Source organism: Podarcis erhardii, assembly GCF_964252035.2.
Source record: "Podarcis erhardii genome assembly, chromosome: 14".
Lineage (NCBI taxonomy): Eukaryota > Metazoa > Chordata > Lepidosauria > Squamata > Lacertidae > Podarcis > Podarcis erhardii.
In genome coordinates this window covers 13,022,642-13,045,202 of record NC_138503.1, presented here as the reverse complement: position 1 = coordinate 13,045,202, position 22,561 = coordinate 13,022,642, and the positions used below count along the sequence as shown (strand labels likewise).

Here is a 22,561-nt window from a genome sequence, read left to right as displayed (position 1 = left end):
AATGCAGAAAGATTGGAATTTTAAAAGTAATTGCAAAAACTTAGATTGTATTTAAAAATAAATAAATAATGTATTTTAAAATGTTGCAATCCATCCTGGGACCGTAGGGTCAAAGGGCAGGTAATAAATTTAAATAATAAATAATTTAGAAAAAACACACACATTTCAGCTAGAATACAAACTACCAAATCCTTGGCTGTTGATGTCACACACCTCAACCTCTTCCCCAAATGTACATGTATTTGGGGAGTCTTGCTCAAATCACACAGAACATTCCCAAGTGCTTAATTCAGCCTTCCCCAACCTAACGCTCTCTGGATGTTTAAGACTACAACTCCCATCAGCCTCAGCCAGTACAGCAGAGAGCAGGAAGTTAGTTGGAGGTTGGGAGCAGGGAGGGGGAAATCCCTCTTGAAACTAGAGCCGAGCCAAAATTTGCAAATTCTGGAAGTGGGTAGAGATTTCAGCTATTTGGGCATGTGGGCTGTGCAGGGTGCTAAAAAATATTTAGGGAGGTTTACTGGGATAAACAACAGCAGCAGCTCTTCTTTCCTTTTTTTAGAAGAAAGATCTCTCGCTATCTCAAAAAAGAAAAAGGGGGGATTCTGTAGAGTTGGAAAAAGTTCAGTAAAGGGCAACCAGAATGATCAAGGGAAGGGAACAGCTCCCCTGTGAGGAAATCTTACAGCATTTGGGACTTTTTAGTTTAGAGAAAAGGTGAGTAATAAGAGACGCGATAGAAGTGTATAATTTTTTTCATGGTGTAGAGGAAGTAGATAGAGTAAAGCTTGCGGGCATAACAAGGAAGCCAAGTGTCGAAAGACGCTGAAAGAAAAGAAAGTTAAAACTACGGAATTTGCTGACAGATGAGGTAGTCATGGCAACCAACTTGGATGGCTTTGAAAGAGGATTCGACAAATTCGCAGGCTATCAATGGCTACTAACCCGGCGGATACATTCTACCTCTACAGTTGGAGGTGCCATGCACCTGAATACTTGGTAGCTCAGCTAGCAAAGTTTGAGACTCTTAATCTCGGGGTCGTGGGTCTGAGCCCCATGTTGGGCAAAGATTCCTGCATTGCAAATGACCCTTGTGGTCCCTTCCAACTCTAGAATTCTATGATTCTGGAAATTGCAAGAGAGTAATGTTTTACTCAAGTCCTGTTTGAAGGCATCTCACAGGCATCTGACTGGTCAATGTAAGAACAAGATGTTGCAGTAGGTGAGCCCCTGGCCTGATCCAACAGAATCTTATTATCTTCACAACAAGTAGCAGCCTGGAAGCAGCCATACCCCATAGGACACTATGAGCCCCTCCAGATTGGTGGGGAGTTTCGCAGGTGGATTCTGCACCATGCCACAATAGTGAGGGACTGATACTGGAATGTCCACACATCACTCTGCTTTAGTTGTTCTGCAATGCTTCCCAGCGTTGGCACATTATTACCATCCGGATGGGAACTGTTGCACTAGAGTGCAACAAAAGCAGGACAAAAACCCAACAACAAATTGGTTGTATGAGAAGCCAAAGGATTTCAGCAGGAACCTACAGGACACGCGTAAGTTAGAAACCAAGCAGTATGTCCACCCGAAAACTTTTGCAAGTGCAAACAGTGTTGAAAAGAGGGATTGCCGTGATGGGCACAAATAATCATGATTGCACAATAAAAGGAACATCTGCAGGGACCTTATGTCTTCTTGCAACACTGCTCCCAGGGTGAGTTATGGGGACATGAAGACCCACAATGACTTGCAACTGGATACAATTTTTTGTTTATTTGTTTTAGGGTGGAATTACTATACCTGCTTATTTCAGAAAACCTCGCCCTCACTTGAAGAAAATTGGGAGCTTTCTCCCTCCCTCATCCATTTATTTACCCTCCCTTTCACCTGGCCCCTTCCAAAACCTTTTCCAGAGAAAACCACTGGTGAGATGAAAATTTCAGGCCACGTTTACTTGAGATACTAAACCTATTTGTTCCAGTGTTCACAATAGCTTGCCTATTGCACCATCAGTTTGATGCTCATGTGTGCCCTAGGTTTATAGTCACAAAATCCCACCCCCCACCATCTTAATGCTGGACTTTCCAAGAAACCAGTAATTAGGAACAGTCCCATCCAAAAGAAATGTGGAAGACGGCGTCCTTGCAACACCAACAGGACATTGCAAAAGCGTGTTGGGGGGAATTCAACAGCTGAAAATGCTGAGGATTAGGATGTTTATTCCTATACCTGGCAGGAACAGGATGGAACACCAGGATCCTTTCCGGCTGGTTGCCCACATCCGTTACTGCCAGATGTTCATCTTTCTATGAGTTTGGGGCTGGAAGACAGATCAATTTCCCTGGAGCTTTTCCACCACTTAAAAACTAAACATGCAGCCGGCAGGAGAAGCCACAATATGGGAAGCAGCCTCAGGATGACTGCCAATTTTTAAATGACATAAAAAACCCCCTAATGATGGAGACAACTGATAACTTTTTTAGAGAGAGATGAAAGTACAGTAACATGACAGAGGCATCATTGGTCAAGGGGTGTGTGTGTGTGTGTGTGCATGCGCGGGCATGCCCCCCCCCCAAACACACCAGTTGCTCAACCTGAAAAAGAAATAACGTACCTCAATGGCATAACACACAAACTGCATACAGAAAGTCCTAGATTCAGTTCCTGGCATCTCCTTCCAAAAGGACAATGACTGGTTGATTTAATTACATGCTTGTTCTGCCCCTTCTTCCAAGGATCTCAGTGCAGGTGGGTGTGTTTGTGTGTTTTAACCCTCACATTTTATCCCAATGACAGATGTATTAAATCAGATATAAAGGGTGTGGTCATGTACGCCAACCACACCACCAACCTTCTCATTTTAGAAATGTATGCAAGCAGCAGGCTCGCCCTTTCCCACTCACTGCCTATGTGTACATTTTAAAGGGGGAAAGGCAGTGATTTTAGGGATCCTTATGACATTCTCCCCCTCCCCAATTCCCTGAAAACTTCCGGAGGTTTTTATATATATATATATATATAAAATTACCTGATCTCGTTTCCAGAGTGACACCAGCCCTTTAGCTATCCGCCATTCTTCTGTTCTCAAGTGCTGAACTTGGTTCAGACTGTTCTGTGCACGCAGTTTTCAGTGATCACATCAAGGTGCCTTTTTTGTGCTGTTTCGTTCAATGTCTGTTAGGTGCACGTGGATGCATCAGTAGCCTGTGAGGAGAAAGGGGGAGGGAATGAAAGATGAAAACTGCAGGTAAATTGTGCATACGCACATCAGTGTTGAAATTATGTTAAGTTCTCCAAGTTAAACAAGAAGGCGAGCAAAGCAGAATGCAGGGACCATAGGTCAATGGTAGAGCATCTGTCTTGCAAGCAGAAGTCCTCCGGTTCAATCCTGGCATCTCCAGGTAGTACTGAGTCTCCTGCCCCAAACCCTGGAAAGCCACAGTCCATCAGATGACACTGAGCTAGATAAACCAATAATCTGGCTCATATTAAGACAGCTTCCTGTGTTCCTTTACTCCTATACAGTGGTACCTCGGGTTACAGACACTTCAGGCTACAGATGCTTCAGGTTACAGACTCCGCTAACCCAGAAATAGTACCTCGGGTTAAGAACTTTGCTTCAGGATGAGAACAGAAATTGTGCAGCGGTGGCACGGTGGCAGTGGGAGGCCCCATTAGCTAAAGTGGTGCCTCAGGTTAAGAACAGTTTCAGCTTAAGAACGGACCTCCGGAACGAATTAAGTTCTTAACCCGAGGTACCACTGTACTCATATAACAATAATGGGACAGAGAACGGACACTCAACCCTATATGATTTAAGCATGTGTCCTTTTTATCTGGCACAAGAATCATCTCAGCTTTCATCTTTTTCAACTCTGCTTGTATTTTTCAGGGCACTGACGTGACATTTTAGCAAAGCACGACTTGAATTATGTGACAAGATCCATAGAGGCACAAAATGGCATTGCTTTACTGCAGGGGCGGCCCAACTTCAAGCTTGCAATATCTACTTTGTATAGAATGAGACTCCATGCTCCTTATTCACTACAATGAGGAATATAAAGGGTGAGGAATTCACTACAATGAAGAAAAGAAAGGCCGTAACCTTTTCTAAACTTTTGACCAAAGCAGATGGAATTTAGAGACACAGGAGTTCCTCTAGATGGATTACGTATGCTGTGTTTCAGATAGAGGAGCTACAGGGCAGAATGCACTAGTGAGAGTGATACTAACTCAGGAATCAGCATTGTTCCCAGAGATATTATTGTGGGGACAGATTGGTGCCCAATGGCCAAGGAAGGCAACCATTTCCCTCCTCCCCCGCCAAGAATACCCCAGGGAAGCCAGAGCTGCTGAGAGCAGCCAAGTTAGGGCTTGAAGTGATAAGGTGCTTTTCTGATAAAAGAGAGGGGGAAAGAGGGGGAGAGAGAGAGAGAACCTTAGTCACCCACCTTTAAAAGTAACCCAATGTTCCTTATTCACTAGCACAAGGGCTCTTGCACTAATGGACAGGTGAGCTATAATATTGTACAATGGGTGGATGCACCAGCAAGCAGAAACTCACTGTGCAACTGAATGTGCAATTTCTTGTGCAATGAAGTTGCCAGAAACCTGCTTAACCAACATTTCACTAGCATAAAATGTTTTGCCGTCGGTATACTGCTAAGCGACTTCATCTTAGCACTACTTTGGATACATCCATTAGAACTTCTCCTAAGATCAATCCAATCTTTGGGGTATCCCGCCCCCATCCTTTGCCCTTTTTTAGTGAAAGTCACTGAGCCTAAACACTTCTGCTCAGCACTAGAAGCAACATAAACAAGACAGGCCAGTACTAATACCAACAGAAAAGACGTTTTGACACAATATGAAAGCCAGGGATTTCCCGATACACACATTATTCACTTAGCTAAATCAGCTCTTATTATTTATTACTATTACCACTATACTACCAATGGGAGGGAGGCTGAGTGCAAGCACAAAGACAAGATTCAAGGAAGGGATTTCCCAATGCATTGATCTATCTCTTAGCCATTATGCCAAATCAGCAATTATTACTGCTTATTATTAGCATCGTGCTGCAAATGGGAGGGAGTCCAAGAGAATGCACAGAGAGAAGACTCAAACCAGGGATTTTCTGACACATAATTTTAGTCTTAGCAATTGTACTAAATCAGCTAATAGCAATATCAGCCACGGGCAGTTTACTGCCATTTCATGTTTATCTCACCCTAAGTAGCATTAGGACCAGTGCTGCCTGGCTGGTGGGATATTATGATGACATTTCTGCCATCTCACCTCTACTCCTTGCCAAGCTTGGGAGCCATGCCATGCTCAGGACCCCAGCCAGCCATTGCTACAGAGAAGCTCAGATCATCTGGAATTCTGCACATCCCCTGGATCCATGTGATGTTTTTGGCTTTGTTCTGAGCAATAAGCATGGCACTAATAAGCAAAGCTCAAGCCTTGAAGGCATCATTCCTCTGGAGGAAGCACTATTGGTTTGTACCAGATATCCTTTCCATAGTAGCTGCTGCACAGGTAAATTTCCCTGCGACAACATATATGCATAGTGGATCACCTCAGTGAGGAACTAATTAGTCAGTCCCTTGAACCTCTGCCATATTGAATGCAAGAAGATGGCTTTACTTAACATTCGTTAACCCTGGGCAGTAGCAATAAGGTATCCTTCAGAAAGCACTTCTTCCAGTGATTGGACTAAGTTTCAGTTTGCATTTTGGGGGAAATGCCTCCACTATTCTCTGTGAAAGACCTTTCAGTCACCTGGCTGTGAGTTCTTATTGGCCAGATAACCTTCATGACTACTCTGCCACTATGCAGCATGAAGGATGTACTGGTATGACTATAAAAACTCAGTACTTTGGTTAAATTACCATGAAATGTCCCTGTCACCCAGCCCGGTCCTTCAGGAGATTGCCTTCTGTGTTAGAGCTAATACCCATCAGGAAGCCTCTTTCCTATAAATCAGGCATGACCAAACTTGGCCTTCCAGCTGTTTTGGGACTACAACTCCCATCATCCATAGCTAACAGGACCAGTGGTCAGGGATGAGGGGAATTGTAGTCCCAAAAGAGCTGGAGGGCCAAGTTTGGCCATGCCTGCTATAAATGGATATCTCTCAGTACCTGGGAGGAGGTTTTGCTTTTGTTTGTTACTATGTTATGTATTTTTGTGTTTTTATATGGTAAACCACCCTGTGATCATTGGATGAAGGGTGGTATGGAAATAGCTCAATCTTTTCCACTCGGGCTGTTCCACAGCCCATCCTTCTTTCCAGAAGACAGCTCTGCATGATTCTTTTCCAAGCTTGCTCCAACCTTGTGGACAGAAAACATTTCTTCCTTCTGCCTAGCTAATCCCCCTTATTTAATTTCCACATCTCCTTGCTTCTCAGACATGTTTTTTTAATAGGCAGTATCCTTGCAAGGAACCACAAGCCAGAGTCACCTGAAAGGAATCTTCCCACCTCAAGGAACCCAGGATGGAACCAAGTACAGTGGTAACTCGGGTGACAGATGCTTCAGGTTACAGACGCTTCAGGTTACAGACTCCACTAACACAGAAACAGTACCTCAGGTTAAGAACTTTGCTTCAGGGTGAGAACAGAAATCCTGCTCTGGCAGCATGCGGCAGCGGGAGGCCCCATTAGCTAAAGTGGTACCTCAGGTTAAGAACAGTTTCAAGTTAAGAACGGACCTCCAGAACGAATTAAGTTATTAACCCGAGGTACCACTGTATAGGTAGGATAACTCTGGGCCTTTCTGGCAAAGAAAGTCTGAAGGCCAGCTGAATCTGCGTAGCAGGAAACAGAAACAGATTCTTCCTAACTTTCAGAGATTCCACCACTCAAAATCATCACCAGGTCTTGGACCCAGCTTTGCCCATGTTGCCATAGATCAGAGGGACAAATCAAGGAACTGCTTCCTTTTGCTCCTCCTCTGTCAAGAGAGGTAACTATTGCATGCCAGACCCCTTGCCCACCTACAGTTCTAATGATACCTCCTCCGTTCCTGGTGTGCTGCAGTTTCCCTACTGAACTCCCAAGGGTCAACCTATATACAATATCTATCTGTATCCCTACTGGGAACTGTTTAAGCTTACGGTCAAGACAATGTGGTTTACATGGCCTATGTAATTTCTAAAAACATACCATTTTACTCCCCTACACTTCTGTAACTGGCGCTCCCAGCCACTCACACTTATTTCACACCATTTTATGTACCACAGTATTTTTCATCATAATAGTATACTGTGCTGTTCTCGCTAATCCCCCAAAGCGAGCAAGATAGTATCAGCATTAATTAGTTTTCACCCATTTCCTCAAATGAAGCAAAGTCATATTGTTGTTTATAAAGCAACTGTGCCCATTGCAATAATGTCTGCTCTGGTTTATCGTTTCTAGTAAAGATACACACAAGGCATGCCCAAGGTAACATGGTGTTATGGGATATTATCTGCTGACACAGGGGTGTGGGACCTCTGATTTTAGGACCGCCCAGCCCTCACGATTCTCCCCTGAGCATATCCCTCACAAGCCCTGCTCCACAGCCTCCTCAAGGCTTTAGCCTGTCTGGAATATGTCACAGAACTGTGATGCTGCCTCTTGCTTGACCAGATAGGGGAGATGTATTTCTGACTGCACAGCAGGCTTCATTCCAGCCATGCAAAGGGAAGTTTTGCATTAGTTTTTCACTCACTTTTGCCTCTGCCCACACTGACATGCAGACCCCACAAGGATGTCCATAAGGGAATGTGGCCAATCAATCATAAAATAAGCACCAAATGTTGAAAATAACTATGAAGTTGTCCAAAGCATCAGTGCAACTCAAGTCGCCATCACACCAAAGCACCCTTTGTTCAGTCCCATCATGCCATTAACTTGTCCTTAATTGTGCACGGTGGGAAAGTCGCAGTGAGGAATGGTTGGCTATATTGGATACGGTTCCTATGTAATTAATGTTGTTCAAGGACTGGAAGGATGACCCAAGGCATGATTGATTGAGCAACAGAAGAAAGAATTGATCAAGTTAGCTATGGGAACCTGGGAGCAAATGGAACATTGGATTTGGAATTGATTAGATTGAAAATGAAATAACGATCAGTAGGAATAATATATTCAGAACGTCCAAGAATTGGCCTGATGCACCAAGGAGGAATCATAATGTAGGGCACACTAGAAGATGGCATTAAAAGGGGGAGTAAATAAAGATGAGAAAGAAGAGGAGAGAGAATAAAATATTATGATCTCTGATATACGAAGAGAAAACGGGGAGGGGGCAGAGAGGAGGATATTAAGAGCAAAAGGGAGATACAAGCATTGCACAACCCCAATGCTTTTATAAAATGTATTTCCAAGTTGGAATTAATAGCGTTCTTTATTTATCTGATGTCCAGCTGACCTCTCAGTCCTGAAGAATCATCCAACACAGCTTAGATAAAAATAATAATGCAACACAGAGGCTCCTTTGATGTCCCCCATGGGATAACAAATTCTCCCTTCCACACCCAGGATTGCAAGTCCTTTTAAGCATCCCAAAGCTGAGAAAGCGATGCAAGCTGTAACCGCTTGATGACAGGAGGTGGGTGTTTGGGTCTTCTACTGCCACCTCTGACCCCTCTGTCTCTCCTCTTGGACACTAAAAAGACCCACATCCCTGGGGCATAGGGAGCAAGGTGCACAGAGCCAGGAAACAGAAAAGCCGGGCAATAAGATTAATCAGCAAAGCTAGGTGGTGTGGCACTGATAGAGGAAGGATCATAGCTCAATGGTAGCACCAGTCAGTGTTGACAACACTGAGCACAACTGACCAATAGTTTGACTCTGTAGAAGAAAGGTCCCCGTGTTTCTGTGTTCTCAATGGTTCAGAAAATAAGCTGGAAGTAAAGGAGCCCCTAGTTCAGATCTCACTCAGCCATTGGTAACCTTAAGCATCCTACCACCTTAGCCCGGGTAGCCACCACAATTTCATTTGTAACAATGGTATAAGCTTTGCTACTTGACTGGGGATTTGGTTTGATATTGTAACCTGCACTAAGCCTTTCTGATCAGACAGAAAAAAGACCCAATATGTAATCCTGAATAGGTGCATATCACTGGTTCTACATGGACTAAAGACAAGCATTCTATCTTTAATGGTCACTGGGAATCTGGGCGTGAACATGGTGCAAATGGACACCGGTAGGTAAAACCCGACAATATAGCAATCCTGTGTTTATTTGCTGTTCGTTTGTTTGATTGATTTTGCATTTCATCGCAAGGTCCCACAAAGTTACATCATAAGATAAAACTAAAAAAAAAACAACCAAATAAAACTGTTACAATTATAAAACAAGCAAAATGGTTGCAAGTCGAACCATTCCTGTCTTGCCTTGCTCTGTCATTGCATTGTATGACATCTGTGGCTATGGCAATAAGCAAGTAACAAATTCTATCAAGAGCATATTGCAGATGGGAGGAAAGCACTTTAGCTGCAAATGCATAAACTGAACTGTTTTTCAAAAGGCTGAATATACTTTAACTATAAGTGACAGGGATTAAGCTCAGTTGTTAAAGCATAAGACTCTTGATCTCAAGGTTGCGGGTTCAAGCCCCAGATTGGGCAAAAGATTCATACATTCCAGGGGGGTTGGACTAGATGGCCCTCACAGTCCCTTCCAACTCTACAATTCTAGGACTCTATCATATAAATCATGCAGTCTGCTACTGAGCTATGACCCAAGGTGCATGCTCTTAGAATGTTTTAAGGAAACATCTAAAAAGATGGTATAAAGGGACCCCTGACCATTAGGTCCAGTCGTGACCGACTCTGGGGTTGAAGCTCATCTCGATTTACTGGCCGAGGGATCCGGCGTACAGCTTCCGGGTCATGTGGCTAGCATGACTAAGCCGCTTCTGGCGAACCAGACCAGCGCACGGAAACACCGTTTACCTTCCCGCCAGAGAGGTACCTATTTATCTACTTGCACTTTTGACGTGCTTTCGAACAGCTAGGTTGGCAGGAGCAGAGACTGAGCAACAGGAGCTCACCCCGTCATGGGGATTCGAACTGCCGACCTTCTGATCGGCAAGCCCTAGGCTCTGTGGTTTAACCCACAGCGCCACCCGCATCCCAATAAGATGGTATATGACAGTCTTTTTTTAACCTGATATCCCCCCGATGGTGTTGGGACTCCAGTTCCTATCCTCATTGACCTCTGGACACCACCCTCAGAAGTTCAGGACATGGCAGCCCAAGAGAGGACATTATTTGTGGCAGCCCCTTCCCCACAGAAGACACCTTCACTCTGCAGTTTCTGCCCTATGATGAAGACACAGCTCTTTACCCAGTCCTTTAAAAACTATATATTAGAGCCCACCATACTCACTGGACTGTAATTGATTTTAACCACCTGTATTTTTAAATTGTTGTAATTAGCCTGGGTTAGGGTTAGGATTAGTTTTCCATCATGGTGACAGGTGGGAAAGAAATCTAAATAATTGACAATAACAACAAAATATCCCGTTTACTTACTACATGGGAATTTAAAGATTATTAGCTTGCCCACGAGAAGAGGCTGCTAACAGCAAGCTGTTGCACTTGTGGAGAAAGAAGCATTTCTACCCTAGGGATGGAAGTATCTGTCAATTTTGGTTCTACTTTTTTCAATTTTCAATTCAGTTCTCCATGTTTCGCAGCAATTTGCCTTAAAAACTCCTCGTGAAAATTCACCAGCATTTCAGTGCGAATTGCTCTTAATAGGCACGTTTTGTAGACAACTCTGACTGATGCACATGCTTTTGCAAATAATGTTCCATAATATAATGGACTTTTGTGTGTCATTTTCACCAATATATTCATTTTTATGGACAACTACCCTTAAGTTATGCACTTCTGTAAACAACGATTGGAGAACTGCATCACAAAATTCAGATAAAGTACAAATTTTGAAGGACAGCTGTGCTTCTGTTTCACATATTGTTTTGGGAAGTATGAATTTGACAGATTTTTATGTTTACTGAATCAAATCTCTCCATCAATCCCAACCTACCTATTGCCAGGCATGCATATATTGTTCACACTGTATAGTGCTACCCAGCGGGACCTTTAGATCAGAAGGATTATGTTTTACACAAATAAAAGCAGATGATGATTATTATTATTTTAAGAATACCTGAAAGTTAAAACGAAGCATTAAATAAACTGCTTTAACAATCTATTTCATAAAGAATTCTACCACCTTTACAATCCTGGCAAGCGGCTCACTTAAATTTTTCTCAGATGCCCTTGAAAATCAGCACCTCACAGGATTTTGTAAGGTCAAAAGAAACAGTCAGCATTCTCATTTAGTTAATCCCGACCTCTCTTTGTGTATGTGACATGCCCTCTGCTCTTAAGCAGATTTAATCAGCACCAGAGCTCTTCCTCCACGCCCTGGTGCAACAGTCTCGGCATGCTCAACAGAAAGCTTCCAGACCCGAACTGCCTGGAAATGAATGCAAGATTTGCTCACATTCATTTTCTTATTACTCTGACCTCTGATTCAAGGTTGCTAGTGTCTGGGGAGGAGAGGAGGAGAGATTTTGTGTTTGTTTTGCTTATATTAGCCAGTACCAGGGGTTGCGTCCTACTCAGAGTAGACCCACTGAACTTAATACGCATGAATAACACAGACCCATTAATTTCAACTTAACAACCCTGTATTTATATAAATAAGAATGGAGACCAGGTCTAGCTTTGGCTGATTGACATCCCATGACCTTTTAAATGTGTTGTGGGAGGGGGAAGGATTATTGATTTGTTTTTGTACTTATTTTTATTATGTATTTTGGGGGGGGGTTAATATTGTAATATTATATTGTGAACCACCCTGAGATCTACAGATGAAGGGTAGTATTTCAATTTAAATAAATAAATTGTTTTGCCCATAGGCTGAAAGGGAGGGTGTGTCAGAAGGAAAATGAATTTATATTGATTTATATATACTAGCAATTTTGTCTCAATGAAACATTTTTTATGCAACTGTGTGTTTTTAAAGTTTTTTAAAGTTGTCTTCACTTTTTTGTACCCCAATCAGAGATATTTTTTAATAAACTAAGCAGTAAAGAAATTAAATAATCAATGAATCATCCTCAGTCACCCAAAAGTCTTGCCCAGTGTGTTTGGAACTGCTTCCCCAAACACCCTGTGGGACATCACATCTCTTACTTCCCTCATACCTTTTCTCAAAACCCAACATTTCTATGAAAAGTTAACACCAGCCCTTAGTTCAGCCTTTCTCAACCTGTGGGTTCCCAGATGTTGTTGAACTACAACTCCCAACCCCCCCCCCAGCTAGCAAGGCCAGAGCTCAGGGATGATGGAGTTGTTGTCCAGCAACATCTGGGGACCCACAGGTTGAGAACAGCTGCCTTAGTTCCTTCAATCTACTGTAGGCTCGGGTCACCTCCACAAACAGTAGTATAACAGTCATGGTTTCTCTCCCAAGAATCCTGGTAACTAGTTTGTCAAGGGCGCTGGCAATTGTAGCTATGTGAGGGGTCTCCTAACAACTCTCAGCTCCCTTAACCAATTATAGTTCCCGGGACACTTTTGACAAAACCATAACCATTAAAAGTGATATAACAGTGCTTTAAATGTATGGTGCAGATGAGGCCAAAGTCACCGGGTGATTCCATCAGTCCAGGCAGGAACAGAAAGAAGCATATATTGCTTCCCTATCTGATCCCTCCCAATATTTCCTTCCATTGTTTTATTTGTGCTGAATTTCAGGTCAAGAACTCTGCAAAGCACTACACACAGTGACAGAGGTGGTTTGTTTGTTTTTGTTTTCTGCAAAAAATAATAATAATCACCCCGGAAATCTGCCTCCAGTGACCTGTGTAAGGTCATGAGTTTAAACAAGAGCTGGGAGCTGAGCGGTGGAAGAAATGGCAAGGTGGTATGAAGGCAGACTGCTGGAGACTATGGAGTGTGTGACGTACATGGGTGCATCACCGAGCCGCCACTGTGGCGGCAAGATCAAACACAAGAAAATATTCCTGTCCCTTTTAAACGTTTGTGACTTTTGTGCATTTTGCACAATTTGTGCATTTTTTTACCCTTTCTCCCTGCCTCACCCTCACTCTGGATGCTTCTGAGTACTTACTGTAAGGTAAAGGTAAAGGGACCCCTGACCATTAGGTCCAGTCGTGACCGACTCTGGGGTTGCGGCACTCATCTCGCTTTATTGACCGAGGGAGCCAGCGTACAGCTTCCAGGTCATGTAGCCAGCATGACTAAGCCACTTCTGGCGAACCAGAGCAGCACACGGAAACGCTGTTTACCTTCCCGCCAGAGCGGTACCTATTTATCTACTTGCACCTTGACGTGCTTTCGAACTGCTAGGTTGGCAGGAGCTGGGACCGAGCAATGAGAGATCACCCCGTCATGGGGATTCAAATCGCCGACCTTCTGATTGGCAAGTCCTAGGCTCTGTGGTTTAACCCACAGCGCCACCTGTGCTGCACCCTTGAGTACTTACTGTAGGTCATGTAAAATGTATTAGATTCCAATGTGGCTATTGTGGTAAAATGATTTGGGGGGGAGGGTTGGGCAGAGATACAGTTCATGCCAAGGTCTGCCAAGGGCACAGCAGTCTCTCCAGTTATGGCTCTGACACCATACAAGTATACAAGATGACCAGCTTATGCTGGGCCAGTCACAGTCCTTCAGACTAATCTCCCTTACAGTGTTGCTGTGAGGATAAAATGGCAATGGAGAGAAGCATCCTTGAACTTCTTGGAGCAAATGTGGGACATAAAGACTAATAAATCAACAGCCTCAATGGGGCTTACATCCAAGTAAAGTTTGACCAGGGATTCCAGCCTCTGCTATTAAGATATGAGACACAGAATCTGCTTTATTTTTTGTTCCAGGTATGAGAACCAGGCTATTCATCAAGTAAGAAGCAGCTTAGGAAATTCTCACAGACTGTAGTGGTTCAAGTGTTGGATTGGGGACAACAAACTCTACTGAGAATTGAAATGCAGCACGGCTGCCATCCTATTTACCTGGGAGTAAGCCTCAATGGCCACCTCACAAGAAGAGAAGGCTCCCTGGAAAAGACCCCAATGTTGGGAAAGATGGAGGGCACAAGGAGAAGGGGACGACAGAGGACGAGATGGTTGGACGGTGTTCTCGAAGCTACCAGCATGAGTTTGACCAAACAGCGGGAGACAGTGGAAGACAGGAGTGCCTGGCGTGCTCTGGTCCATGGAGTCATGAAGAGTCGGACACGACTAAACAACTAAACAACAACAACAAAGCCTCAATGAACCCAATGGCTGACTTCAAAATAGACATATGTAGGTCTACACTGTGAAGCATTTTGAACCCTGATACACTTTCTTAGCCTTGCCCACCTTGCAGGTTGATGCAAGGATAAAATGGTTGGGTGGGGGAACCAGGAGTGTTTTTTATTATTATTACAATAAAATGTAACAATAAAGAAATATAGTGAGGTACTTATGGAGGCATACATTGTTCTCCACTTTCCATCCTCACAAGAACCCAACAAATTAGGTTAGGCTGTGAGACTATGAATGCCTCATGATTTCCCAGTGAGCTTCATGGCTGAGCAGGGTTTGAAACACACGGCCTCCCAGATCCCAATCCAACAGACTAACTACTATATCACATTGGCCCAGGCTGAAATCAACAACTTCCTTGCTATCCACAAAAACAGGCTGTGTTTCATAATATGTCCCAGGGAAAGCAGGAAGAAGAGAATATTCACAGGCTTACCTGCTTGAATTGTGCAATGGTTTGTTTGTTTTTAAGTATCAGTTGACCATATGAATAGCAGAACTTGTGATTGCCTGGGATCTGCTAATTATCTCAGTGAGTTCAATTGGGAGCAGACAACATAATGGGCAAAAAATGAACACTTTTGCGTATATAATTTAATAAGTAATAAAACTATCTCCTGCCCAAATCCTTTATGGATTGGCAATTTGTAACCTGTCAATCTCCCCGTGGCTGCTAGATAATGAAAGTCAACAATGGTTCCTTTCTTCAAACAGAAGCACAAATCCAGTAACTGTTTCAGCAAAGGCACTTTTCCTGCTCTCAACATGAGAACACTGTCAGGGTTAAGACAGAAATCCTAAACACACGTTCTAGACACAGAACAGCTTATTTCTGAGGAAACATGCATAGGATATCATGGTAAGATCTGGGAGCAGAGTTCAAATCTCTCTTCAGCCACGAAATCACTAGGTGGCCCTCATGCCAGTCACTATTCTCTCAGGTCCAGAGACTTTTCCCCATCCTGCAATCTGAAGGGAACAACATTGGCTGAAATTGCAGGGCTGGTGCAAGAATGATAACAAAAGTGCTTCAGAACCCTGAAGTGCACAGCTATGGATGGTGTGAGAACATTCAATTCTGCAACGCTTCTAAAGCAAAGCAGGTAATATATATATATCCAAAGAGTGCCTTGATAGAACATGTGTCGAGGGGGAGCCATGGCTGTTTAAAGTGGTATATGATGGCTTGAAATGGAAAGGGCAGATGAGGTCAGAGTCACAGTGTGCTTGACTTCTGTTAGTCTGCTGCAGCAAAACAGCAAACAATATTTTCAGTGTAGGACTTGATAGTCCTACTGGATCAGACCAGGATATTGTATTCCAGAGTGGCTAGCTAGATACCTCCAGGGACCCCACAAACAGAGCCCTTAAGGCAAAATCTCTTTCAGGGGCCTCAGGCCTAGTTGTCAAGCATAGCCCTTCATCAGGGGCATAGGAGTTGGCCATGTTGACTTCTGCCAACAATGCAGACCAGGGGAGGGGGGCAAAAATTGTGCTTCTCCACCTTGGCTTGGAGTGTCTAGGAGACCACTTACTCACTCCCTTGGCTGCTCCTCCAATTCTTTGGATGGCTGGTTGAAGGGATGTGGAGAGGGGCACTGAAAATATTGTTTGCTGTTTTGCTGCAGCAGACTAACAGAAGTCGAGCACACTGTGACTCTGACCTCATCTGCCCTTTCCATTTCAAGCCGTCGTATACTACTTTAAACAGCCATGGCTCCCCCTCGACACCTGACAAAGAATTCTGGGAACTGTAGGTTGTTAACGGTGCCAAGAGTTGTTCGGAGAACCCCATTCCCCTCTCAGAGTTACAGTTCCCAAAGTATTTTAACAACCAATCCTTCTTTTTAAGGAGCAAGGAGATGTCCTTGCAAAGGTCGCAAGGGACATGGGGACACCAATGCAGCTCCTTCCCAAATGCTCTGCCCTTCATGCCTCTTTATCTGGCCTTAGAAACTCTCTCCAGGACACATTCCGCCCCAGCCAAACCCTCCTTCCAGAGGCCATGTCCCTCACCCGCCTTAATTCATGTGTTTGTTGAATGGTGGGGGGGGGGGCGGTTTGCCAAGTTAGAAAGTATCCTTGAATTCTGATCACAACTCTTGCTTGCCTGGATGGTAGATGGAGCAGGACATGTGAGGATGCTTAGAAACAATTCTACTGTACGAACACAATGTTTATATTTATCACTCCACCTCCTTCTGCCTCTGGCCCTCTACTGGCATGTGGCTCCAAAAGCTTGCCCAGCAGAGAGTGCAGCTACTGGACTCGGAAAGGTTCTCTACCCCTGGCACAGACGTTCCAGATAGCCTCTGAAGATCCTGTTGATAAAGATGTGATCCTATGCAATTAAGGGTGCTTCTGCACTATATACTTAAAAGCAGTACCATGCCACTTCAAACATTCCTGGCTTTCCCCAAAGAATCTTGGGAGCTGTCATTATTTAAGGTGCTGAGAGTTGTTGGGACACCCCTATTAGCCTCACAGAGCTGCCATTCCTGGAGCTCCTTAAAAAGAAGGATTGGTTGTTAAAACACTTTGGGAACTGTAACTCTGTGAGAGGAATGGGGGTCTCCGAATAACTCTTGGCACAGCTATTAGCCCTTTTAGTGTTGGCTAAACTCTAAAATCTTCCTGGATGTTTTAACTGTGTATTGACAAATGTATTTGTATTTTTTTCTGACTGACGGTCGAATAAAAAGATTGTTGTTGTTGTTGTTGTTGTTGTCTTGGCACAGCTAACAACCTACAGTTCCCAGAATTCTTTGTCAGGTGTCGAAGGGGAGCCATGGCTGTTTAAAGTGGTATACGACTGCTTGAAATGGAAAGGGCAGATGAGGTCAGAGTCACAGTGTGCTTGACTTCTGTTAGTCTGCTGCAGCGAAACAGCAAACTATATTTTCATTTCATTTCACTTTTAATTTGTATCCCGCCTTTCTATGTTACTATAAACAAGGTAGTTTACAAGCTGAAGAAACAACAAAATAGACAGCAGAAAGCACACACCTGATAACAATCTGATCCAATAGAGTAAATTTTAATTAAAAATTAACTTTTAAATAAACAACTTGTATCAAAGAAAGCGATATTCAGCAATCCATTAGAATAGTAAACAGTAAAATAAAATATCAACGAACAATAAACAGTATACAATTACAAAAAAGAATTACTAAACTATAATCAATAAAAATAACAACCAGTCACAATGCGTAAAATACCACAAAGCATGGAAAACCATTTAAAAGGATCAAATTGAGAAACGGGGACACAAAATTTATAAAATCATTTTTTAAAAAATGCCCCTGAACTCCACTTCTCTTTTCACAACTGTTTCTGCTGTTCTCAAAGTCATGGTCTGGGAAAGACTCCTAGGGCTGGAGGGTGGGGCAAAACAGGTGGGAAAAGCCATTGCCTGATGGCCAGCAAGGTCTCTCTCCTCTCACAGTTCTTCATCTGGAAACATCTCTCTTTTGAAGACTCCTAGGGCCAAATTTCTTCCAGTTCAGTCTAACTGATGTACAGAATTTCTTCATTTTCACGGGACTAGTCGAACGCATTCAACCTGGGTGTAAGCTTTCACAGACTATCCCAATGGAGGTTACTGCCACTGACCTGTCCAATGAATTCATTCAGTGCTGCTTACTCCCTAGCCTCTTTCATAAGTTGGACCAACCACCTTTCACAGCTGCCTAAGCTAGCTGCCATCACATCATCTATAAACCCATTACAAATGACTTTCATCTGCCCAGATCTACTGTCAATCAATTTGGACAACCACTCGGCATTCTAGTATCAAGAGAGAGGGGCAGAATGTCTCTCTATCCACTTTTCCCAACAAGACGCATGATTTTATAAAGCTCTACATGTCTTTCTGTGCAATGCAATCCTAAACTGATCTACACAGAAGTACAACTCACTATGTCCCATTGTAATGATATCCTTATCAGTATGCACTGAATTGCAGTTTTTACAGTGGAATCGACTGGGGGGGATAATATCTATTGAGTTCAATGAATACTTTCTTTAAAATGTAGTTTATAACACATGTACTAAGCGCTATTAGTTAACAAGTCTAAACATTTTGATCAGATGCAGCTACACCACATTCTCGAAAGATGTACAGAATTTGCTGACTGAATTTTCCTATTTTAAAGAGAGAGAGAGAGAGAGACAGACAGCAAACAGAAATAAAAGCTAGAAAAGTCCATTTTGCATTTAAAGCTGGAAATTCGGAAGTCAAAAGGTCATTCAGGCTGGGTAGTCATATGCATTTATGTCCCAGTTTCTTTCCTAATTAAAATCCACTTGAAAAAGAATCCATGTTATTGTTACATTCAAGCAGTACGAATGCAGGGCCCAGACAGACACCGAAAGAAGATCAATAGCAAGTCAACCAAACACAGTGATTTTAAAGTAAGAATGGCAGTGAAAATGGAAACCACCCAAATGCATACAATTTCTAACCAGTTTTAAGCGGTACTCAGCTTGGACAGTTAAGAAATCAGAGGATTTAGATAACCAGTAAAGGGTGATAGTGGGGGAGGTGTTAGAGAACAGCCACCACAAAAGAATCAAAGTGTGCATACATGCAAGCTTTGAAAAAATAAAATAAAAGAAGCTTTTACTCCTGTGAAATACTTCAAAAGGTATGGCGAACACCCAAAAGACGAAACACATTCATTATGGCATCAGCATTCATGGACTAGAATCTACTTCACCAACCCTACAGGAAGGCTTCTGCCAACATAAATCGCTTGGGTCTTTAAGGTGCTACAACAAAAAGGAACAAAATCACCCCTCTGTGAATTGTAATGTATTTATTTCCCATGTTAAGGGCAACCTCCAGCGGCGTTATCCTCCCACCGCCATTCTCCGTATAAAGTTAACAGCGCACTTGCAGCCACACACACACACCCACAAGCTAAATTTTCCCTTTGAAATCAAGCTGGGACTTTCAAGAGAGATGTTCTGATGTACTGCATCTCCCTAGGGAGAAACGCCGGCTTAGGAACTCTCCGCCTCAGTAGACCAGTGAGCTTAGCAACTCCATGCACAACTGTCAAACTCAAAAAATATATATGTCCCAGAAGGGCAGTTTGGTTGGATTGGAAGTCCTGTGGCAGTCACAGACACTGTCACTTTGTGCAGACATGCTGGGTTGCGTAATCGTTTCTGCAATATTTTGTTCCAATACCACGTTCGGCTGAATACAAAGGCAAAGTAACAGAGGCAATAGAATTGTGGGATAACAGCAAGGGAACACTGTCCAATGGGTGTTCTCAGTCACACCCTATTTGGAATGGTTGAACATGTGATGCGAAGGCAGTATTGATTATGTCTGAACTAAGAGCTTCTCTCCCTTTAAGCTTTGGGGGATGGGGGCAGTCAGGGGAGGGAAGAGACCTTTAACAGCCCATCTCCAGGGTTCTTCGAAGGGATGGGGAATGTGAGAAGTGAAAACCACCAGAGGAGGTGGGGAAGGGGGGGGGGTGGCGTGCAGGAAGAAGAGAGAATAAGAATTCTTCAGCCTATCAACCATAGAGCTGCGGAGTACCCAGCTGGGAGAGTAATTGGAAAGTGGAAACATCCTTAAAAGAATTGCAAGAAAGGAGGAAGAAAGCACAGAAGATTTATTAGAAGGAACTGCCTGGCTGAAAACAGTGCACAGACATGGGAGCCAGCAATATAGACAGCATTAAAGAGGGTGGAGGTTTTTGTAATTAGAGATGCTATAGGATGTGCAAAACAACAACAACACACAAAACAAAAAAACCCCCACCTCGCCCCCACAAGAGGAGACACTTCTTTTTCTTCCCTCCCCACTTAAACATAAGCTGGAAGTTTCCCCACTATGAGTCAATTACTAGCAGATATTATTATGGTATATACTATGCAACGTGTTCTATATGCAGCGTCCTATAGTTTCCAGATGCAGCGGGGAGGAAGGGAAGGTTGAGAAGCCACAGCGCCCCCCCCCCATCCCTCCCTCTCCACGCAAGATGCACAAATCATGGCTGGTAAAGTCTGGAAAGGAGACAAAACGTCTCTCAACAGCTTCTTGGAAGGGCAAGAATAACACGGCTGCGAAAAGAGAGAGTGAAACAATCACAAAGGAGAAAAGAAATGGGGCGGGGGCGGGGGCGGGGGGGGGTCGCGCTGAGGAAAGAACCGAGGGATTTGGGGGGGGGCGTCTTATTAAAATCGCGCGTGGGTTGTTCAGTTTTGCGGCAAAAGCTTACGCGGGAGCCAGTCCCATTGGACTTACTTCCGAGTAGACCCGGGCGAGCTCGTCTGGATATGGAGACGCCGCCCAGCCCGAGTCCGGCGTAAAAAACACTTTGGCCCTCTTCGTGAGCGCGGCTGCCTTGCATTTAGAGAAGGACCCCCCCCCCCCTGCGCGCGCGCGCCGGCCCCAGTCCAAACGCTTCTAGCGAGCATTCCCACGTTAAGAATAGACCCAGGTGCCAACCCGCCGCCGGCCACACCCACAGCGCTGCCTCACCGGCTGGCCAAGTCCGCCTGGAAGCCCCGACGGCAGCGAGGGAAGGGAAGCAGCGGCAGCCGCGACGGGGAGCCGGCCTCGCTCCCCGCGTCGTTGGGTCGTTTTCCCCGACCGCCCGGCGAGGTCTGTCTCCGCTGGCGGCGAAGAGGCTCTCCGCCCGCGCCAAACTCCCCTCGCGGTTTCACTTCAGCCGAGCCCGCCTCCTCGGCCCTCCCACAGCCATTCGCGGCTGCCTGGCGGCTCCCGGCGAGGAGGGAGGCAGGCAGGCAGGCAGGCGAGCGGGCGCGCGCGCGCGCGGGCAGGAGACCCCAACCTCTCCTGCGCTCTCCCTCGCCCGTCCGCCCGCCCGCGCGCTCCTAAGCTTGCGCGAGTTAGGCGCGCGTCAAGCTCTGGACGCCGGTGGATTCGATTCGGATCCGGCTGCGAAACGTGCGCGAGAGAGAGACACCCACACACGAACATACGCAGTGAGGGGCGATTTAAGGTCTTCTTATTGCAGCTGTGGGGGACGCGTGGCCCTCCAGACATCGGAATGCTGCAATAACCTGAGCATTGGTCATAAAACGTAACCCTAGAATTGTAAGGTTGGAAGAGACCCTGCGATCACCAATCCAGTGGACCCCAACCTTTTTTTGGCCATGCTCCACCTAGTAAAGGTAAAGGACCCCTGACCCTTAGGTCCAGTCGTGGCCGACTCTGGGGTTGTGGCACTCATCTCACTTTATTGGCTGAGGGAGCCGGCGTACAGCTTCCAGGTCATGTGGCCAGTATGACAAAGCCGCCTCTGGCGAACCAGAGCAGCGCATGGAAACGCTGTTTCCCTTCCCGCCGGAGCGGTACCTATTTATCTACTTGCACTTGGACATGCTTTCGAAATGCTAGGTTGGCAGGAGCAGAGACCGAGCAACAGGAGCTCACCCCATCACGGGGATTCAAACCGCCGATCTTCTGATCAGCAAGTCCTAGGCTCTGTGGTTTAACCCACAGCGCCACCCGCGTCCCTATTATGCTCCACCTAAGCATCTCTAAAATCCTTATTTCCCACCCCACCCCCACCCATATCATTCTTATTATTAAAAAAGTGAACTCCTATTCCTGTGGAGTAAACCTAAAAGGCTAGTACAAGCTTCCAAATTGCCCCCTTAAAAATCAAATTGCTCCCCTGTGGGGCGTGTGCCCCACATTGGGAACCACGGATCTAGTCTAACCCCTTGCAATGCGGGAATATGCAGCTGTCCCACATGGGGATCGAACCTGCAACCTTGGCATCATCAGCACCATGAGCTGTCCAGGGTTCCATCTAGGTCTGCATAGACTAGCAGTGGCTCACCAGGGTTTCAGACAGGAATCTCTCTCACCTGGGAGCTTCTGTGTGAAAAACAGAAACTCTAACCCCAACCAAGTCCTTCAAAGCGAACTGACTTAATTTGTGCCCCTCAGGCTGATGCTTGCAAGGTGGGTGCCTTGTCAGTGAGCCATGACTCGTTCCTATGTCTACCACCATCGTCGGCCATTGGCTGTGCTGGCTGGGGCTGATGGGACCCAGCCATGGGCAAAGTTGGGGGTGCCTACAGGCAGAAAAGGAGAGCAGGACCAGCCCACCTATGAAGCAAGGTGAGACAACTGCTTCAGGCAGCAGGATCCACAGGGGCTTCACTTCAGGTCCCAATGTAGATCTTTATTCCATCCTTGTTGCCAGTGTAAATCTT

General features: G+C 44.8%; 1 protein-coding gene across 1 annotated transcript in view; it reads right to left on the bottom strand.

Moving 5' to 3' along the window:
* The window catches only part of SEMA6D (semaphorin 6D), a 421,542-nt gene extending 400,456 nt beyond the window's left edge, over nucleotides 1-21,086 (bottom strand). Inside the window, exons 1-2 of the mRNA XM_081838792.1 lie at nucleotides 20,853-21,086; nucleotides 3,032-3,207 (exon numbers count right to left, since the gene is read on the bottom strand). The gene's annotated coding sequence lies outside the window, so the exon portion shown is untranslated. The remainder of the gene's footprint in view (nucleotides 1-3,031; nucleotides 3,208-20,852) is intronic.
* Between the last annotated feature and the right edge of the window lie 1,475 nt (nucleotides 21,087-22,561).